The following is a 6,038-nucleotide window of genomic DNA, read 5'->3' as shown; positions in this document are numbered from 1 at the left end:
ACAGTAGTCCAGCATCTGGGTGCTGCAAGGACAGACGGACCTAGAGACCAAGTTAACTTAACCAGAGCTAAGGCACCGTTGTCGCTATCTGTTAGAGAGGAGTTTTATATGCATGGATGTTTCTTCACAGTCAGCCCCAGGGTCTCATCCGTAGCCGTTTACTCAAGCCTCAAATGGATGATTGGAATAAGAATCCTTGGCAGAGGCCAGAACTTTGTACTGGGTTCTTGGCCTGTAGCGTAAGAGCCTGTGCCATCAGAAGGCAAGCTGAATCTTGGTGGTGGTGCAATGCTATGAGAGTTACTGTATGAGTGGGGTCCAAGAAGAAGCCTTTGAAACTGTTCTCTCACCATGCCCCAGCCAGATGAGCGAATGAGCATTAATGCTATAATCCCCAGGAGAACAATGGAACTGACTACCATCCTTTGGACCATGATGTATACGGCTGACATGATGCTGTTGATCTCATCATTTAGGTCCCCAGTCCAATTTTTACAGAAACCCTACAGGGAATCACCGTGGAAGAAAAAAAGCAACCATGTGCAGTGTGCATAGCCCCAGACTAGATGTGGCTCCGGCAGACTGGTCTCAGGTACGTGGCTTTGTGGCCTTTGACTTGGTCACTATATCTATTTCATATCGTTTTAGGACGAAGCAGCAGCAGCAGCCATTCATCCACATGGACCTGGCAGGGATACAGCTCAGTGGTAGAGCGTCTGGCTGTATATGGACCTGATATCACAACATGCTTACTGGTATATGCGTTTCATCTTCTAAGGCGTGGGAGCCAAATGGACTTAGGACTTGTGAGTATTTTACCGAGTATCACACTGGGGCATATGACATTGCGAGTCACCAAGAAGTGGCAAGCACTTTGGAGATTCTGGTAAGAAACATGGGCTGTATGGAGATCTGGAGGCTATAATAATTGTGAAGCTATTAGGTGACAAGTGTCCTGAATGTGCTGGGTCATCTCCTCCAGTGCAGAGGACACAGAAGGGCGTTGGCTCAGAGTGAGAGCAGCTTCGATAGCTCCTCTATAGCTTCTCTAGACTGGATGAAGAACAAGGAGCCATGTTGCTTGGTGGCCATCATGTCTCACACCCTGAGTTTTTCATGGAGAGAGCAAGTGTTTGAAGCAAGGCTCATCCACCTGCGGTAGAGGACTTTATCTTATTTGAAAGGCACAAAAGCACGATGGTCCTGTCATGGGACATGAGGTGATGTGCAACTGGAAATGCTTGTCCTGAGCTGTGTTCTCTTGTATTTACCACATCACAGGCCTGGAAAAGCCTAGCAGTGTTCATCGAAGAAGGACGTGGCCCATGAAGGTTGGGCATAGCACAGTGTCACTAGTCACAGTTCCAAAATGTGACATAAAGCGTCACACTAGTGGGGGTTGCCCACACCTTTACACTGGTTCCTACGGGGACACCCATTCACACCACCTCCCACTGGGCAGCCATGCCTCTCGTCTGGCACACGGCTGTGGCTGCATGGGACTCTGTTATGATCAGCTGGTAGGGAAGGATAATATTTGTGCTTACTTCATGGATGGGTAGTTTGCTGTTTCAAATTGACTTCAGTTGCACTCTCTCTTCTACCAGGGGTGGTACCAAAAGAACAGGGAGGGGAGCTTATGAGTAGGGTTTGGGGGCGGGGAGTCCACATGGGTGTCTACTTTATATGGAAATAAACCCGAGCTAAGGTAAGGATCCAAATGGATTTACAAACATTGGAAATGGTGACGTGAACAAAAGAGGCTGAAATGCATAATAAAAAGAGGCCTACAGGTAAGCATGGAGAGGTGGAGCGGAAGCAAGAAGATCTCTGCTTACACGTCAATGCCTACCAGAGAGGAACTCAATAACTGACAAAATAAGCGCCCTTGGTCAGCTGCATTTTCTAGTTCCTGTTGTCAGCCATAGTGGATGTGTGCATGGAGCAGCTGTGTCAGGAATGGAAACTACACACAGAGCATATCCAGCGATCTGGACTTCTCTAGTTCTGCCACATCTCAGTGTCCAGCCAGCCAGTGAGGACACTAACGCAAGCCCCTTCCTTGGCCCTGTCCCTGGCTGAACGCATGGAGTATTCGGTGGAAAGATGGTTCCATTAGTTTGCTTCTGCCATGGAAGGGCCAGTGATTCATCCCGACTGGAGTCACATTTTCTGGGTAGGTCTGGCATTGAGACTTCAAAGCCTTAGCCCGTCCCGGTTGATTCTCCTGCCAGATTCTCATGGTAAACCGTCGAGAGCACAGTGATCACAGCTTGAGCAGTGTATGATGATCCCGGGGGAGGGGGACATTCTGGGCTTTCCTTCCAGGTTATGCTCCTTGGCCAGAGAAAGAGCTACCTGAGATAGAAAAGAATCTAGAGCAGGCAAAAGAGCAGAGAGGCAATGAGTATATGTAGTCTTGAGGTGATCTCGGGGGGATTAAATCCCATTTTGTAACCTTCTAGTAAGTTTTCCCAGGAATAGGTAGGATAGGGTTGTCAGGCAAAGCAAATGAGGCCAATCTGAAGAGAAGGCAGGCTGCAGTGGATGGTCTGCTCTGCTCAGCTGCTCCCTCAGGTCAGAGGCCCCTACTCTGTCTCACCTCTTTCCCCTAAGGGTTCCTGAAGACACTCCCTGCTGAGACAATCAGCAGGAATTGCTTCAACTTCCTGAAGGGGGCGCCCAGCCCATGGTCATGCCTCTTCTTTCCCAGGGCCCTCTATGCTGGGTGGCCAATCAGAACTGCTCTGCTACCCTTGAAAGGCCGGGACTCTCCTGTGTTGATTTGGGATGAATTCAAGGGTCCACTCTGTCTGCTCGGGGGAAATGTCTCAGTAGCCATTTGAATCTCATCATCTTCAGTACCCTGCCTGTCCAGCCTGCTTCCGGTTGACAGTGTTCTAAACACCTGACCACCTGATCTGCCCCATTGAATCCACCTCCAGGCTGGTCCCTGGGCTGTTCGTGAGACGGCGGTCTCCAGGCATCCATAGTGTCCCTGTGTCCCAACATGACAATTGCTCATTTCTTAATCCCTTGTCAGCCTTTCTATGAAAAAAAATGTCATTTTCCTTTGGTATTTCCTTAAATATCGCTCTCACGCTTACAGGTTTCTACTTTTAGCGAAGAGCAGTCTGCTACATTGTAAGAAATTCATGAGCCTGTGTTTCTTTTTATTTATTTTTATGGTTAGCTTCTATTTTTAACAAGGAATGCTGGCTTTCCTTTTTGCACTCGAGATGTAAAGGTTCTGTTTAAAATAAATTTAAGTCAAGCAGGGTGAGCTGGTTTAAACCAAAAAAAAAAAAAAAATACACTAAATAAATGATAGCTATAAGAGGCTCCATGAAGGTAATTAGTTTAAAACATGGTAATGTGCAAAACACCTACCCCAGCAGTTTCTCCTGCCTGGATGGCTCCCTTTGCAGCAGCGAATAAAAACAGTCTGTGGGAGCCAGTCCCAAGACGCAGTGCCTTGTGAAACCCCATAACCCCGAGAAGACGGCTATGTCCTCACATTAAATGTGCCCCACTGTGTGGACTGGTAGATCTCCATGTCTGATTCTGCAACTGGCCAGTGAGGGCCTTGGCACCCAAATCTTAATCTCATTCTGTCTTTCAGCAACAGTATCCAGCGCAAGCCAAAACACATGGGCAGGATCCTGCAGTGCTCCCCACCCCATGAGTGGGGCTGAGACCCATGTCACCTCTGTGGTAAGCCTACCTTATATGGCAATGTAATGAGGCCTCCGAAGGACTTGACTTTGAATAAATCAAAATGGAAATTATCTTGGGTGGGCCTGAACTAAATCAGAGGCAGCTTTCAAAGGGGGATTGGGCCTTGCCTGAAAGCAGTCTGCTACTGATAACCTTGACGAAGACACTGTGTGAGGTGTGAGGACCACACGGCAGGGAACCATGGGGTCCTGAGAGCAGAACAGCTGATAGCCAGGAGGACGGCAGGAACCTGAGTCTTACAGTCAATGATAGTTGGGTGGTGTTGTTAGAACTGTGTTGGGGCCACCCATCATGATGAGAATGTGGGATGACAGAGAGGGGGGAGGGGGAGGGGGAGGGAAAGAGGGAGAGGGAGAGAGAGAGAGAGAGAGAGAGAGAGAGAGAGAGAGAGAGAGAGAGAGAATATGAGGAAGAGGCTGGAGTCCAAGTATCCCCAACAAGGGCATACCCCAAATGACTTAAAGACCTTCCTCTAGATCCTGCCTATTAAATATTCCACAACCTCCCCAAAACTTCATCCTGGGATTCACCCTTCAACACATGGGCTTTGAGGAGACATACAAGAAAATGGGCAATTACTCACCCTGAGCCATGATGCCCCACCTCTAACCAACAAGAAGTAAGACTGCCTACTGGTTGGTTCTGGTGTTTCACCAATGGAGAGGGGAAGAAGGGGGGAGGGCAGCGTGCAAATCACTGTAGGCTCCTTACTCCTGTTTCCACCTCCTGTGGCAGCCATGTTCCTGTATCACACAGAAACTTTCCTATTAGGACGTTGGAATGGCCTAAGAGAAGAGGAAGAAGAAGGAAATGGAAGAAAAAAGAAGAGGAAGAAGAAGGAAGAAGAATAGGGGGGCGGGGAGAAATGTACCAGTTATTGACCGTTGTGTAATAAACTAATTCGACACTTACGGCGGCTTGGCACAATTTACGTAGTCTTTGACTTTTGGGTGAGCATGAAATGCAATCAGTAGAAACAGTACTTTCGGTTTTGAGTTCTGAACTTGCCTTAGGACATGGATATGCAGTTCGAAACTGTCTTAGTGCTGGCCTCCCTCAGTCACCCCCAGCTCCCAGTCAGCATCTCTCCACTGTGCCTTCTCTTGGAACTTGTCCCCACCCCAACCATACACTGGCACCCTCCTCTCCTCACAGACAACAGAGTGATTTTCTGCTGTCAGAGCTGATCCCGCCGCCATCTGTTTATACAGCGTCCCTGGTACCGCTCGCCTTTAGAGTCGCCTCTGTAAAACACTTGAAAAGAAGCCCCACTGCGACTTCTTCCTCCACACAGTTTCTCCTGAGTTTCTCTATCAGCCTAAAAGGTTATGATACCTTCATCAATATTATGCCACCTTCAAATCCCAGGGGAAATTTTTGTCTCATCCAGATGCCCTGCTACATTCTAAAACCCTTTGCCCCTGGCCCACTCCCAGGGATAGAGCTCCTCTATCATGCAGAGTCCCTTGAGGTGCCTTGTCCCATACATTGGAGATGGCTGATGGGCATCTGTTCTGTGGAGGGTATCCAAGAGGTAAAGAATAGTCCCAGGACATAAAGAATGGGGACCTCGACTTTATGGCTTCCTTCTTCCCTCCCTTCCTCTTTAAAATGAGAAGTTTTAATGCTAAATGGTTCCATAGTTATGGCTACTGTAAAAAGGGAGGACAATATACAACTGTCTTTTCTGTAGTCACATGGTTTGTGACCGCTAATTCAACCAATCATAGTTCAAAGGTATTAACAAAAATTGTGTCATACTGAACAAATAAAGTCTTTTTTAATTCTATGAACAATACAATGTGACAACTATTTCCACAACCTTTATGCTATGTTAAACATTATATGCAATTTCAGGGTGAGTTAACAACACAGGGTTATCTGTGTAGGTTATATGCAAATACTATGGCATTCTATAAGAGTTATTTAAGCATCCTTAGATTCCAATGTCTCGTGGCAGGGTGGGGTTTGGGGGGTGGAGGGACATTCTGGAACCTGTCTCCTATTGATATCTAGGAATAATTGTGTAAAACAAACCTATCAATATTTGTGTCCAATCTGACCAGAGACGGCATGTTTTTCCAGGGTAGTAGGTTAGAGAGTAAAGACGAAAGGACTTGGGGGCCCTGTTCTCAAAAGCAACAACAGACGAGTCAATAAGGGTGTGACTACTTGCCAATGAGACTTAATCATACAATTGCACCATTATCTCCTGTGACAGAACAGCAGAATCGGGGATCATGGTCCTCCAGCTCTGGGCTCCTTCTGCCACGGGTTATAGCCAGGAAGGAAAGGCATGA

At 47.4% G+C, this 6,038-nt stretch overlaps 1 long non-coding RNA gene across 1 annotated transcript; it reads left to right on the top strand.

The window, feature by feature from the left end:
* The first annotated feature begins 362 nt into the window (after positions 1–362).
* On the top strand, positions 363–5,534 carry LOC148000376 (uncharacterized). The gene is made up of 4 exons (XR_015639639.1): positions 363–2,176; positions 3,623–3,714; positions 4,215–4,357; positions 4,474–5,534. It is a non-coding gene; the product is annotated as an uncharacterized LOC148000376 (long non-coding RNA).
* The last annotated feature ends 504 nt before the right edge of the window (positions 5,535–6,038 follow it).

Source organism: Rattus norvegicus, chromosome 16, assembly GCF_021556685.1.
Source record: "Rattus norvegicus strain SHRSP/BbbUtx chromosome 16, alternate assembly SHRSP_T2T, whole genome shotgun sequence".
Classification (NCBI taxonomy): Eukaryota; Metazoa; Chordata; class Mammalia; order Rodentia; family Muridae; genus Rattus; species Rattus norvegicus.
Note: the sequence above shows the minus strand (reverse complement) of the source record. Positions and strands in the feature narration are given on the sequence as shown.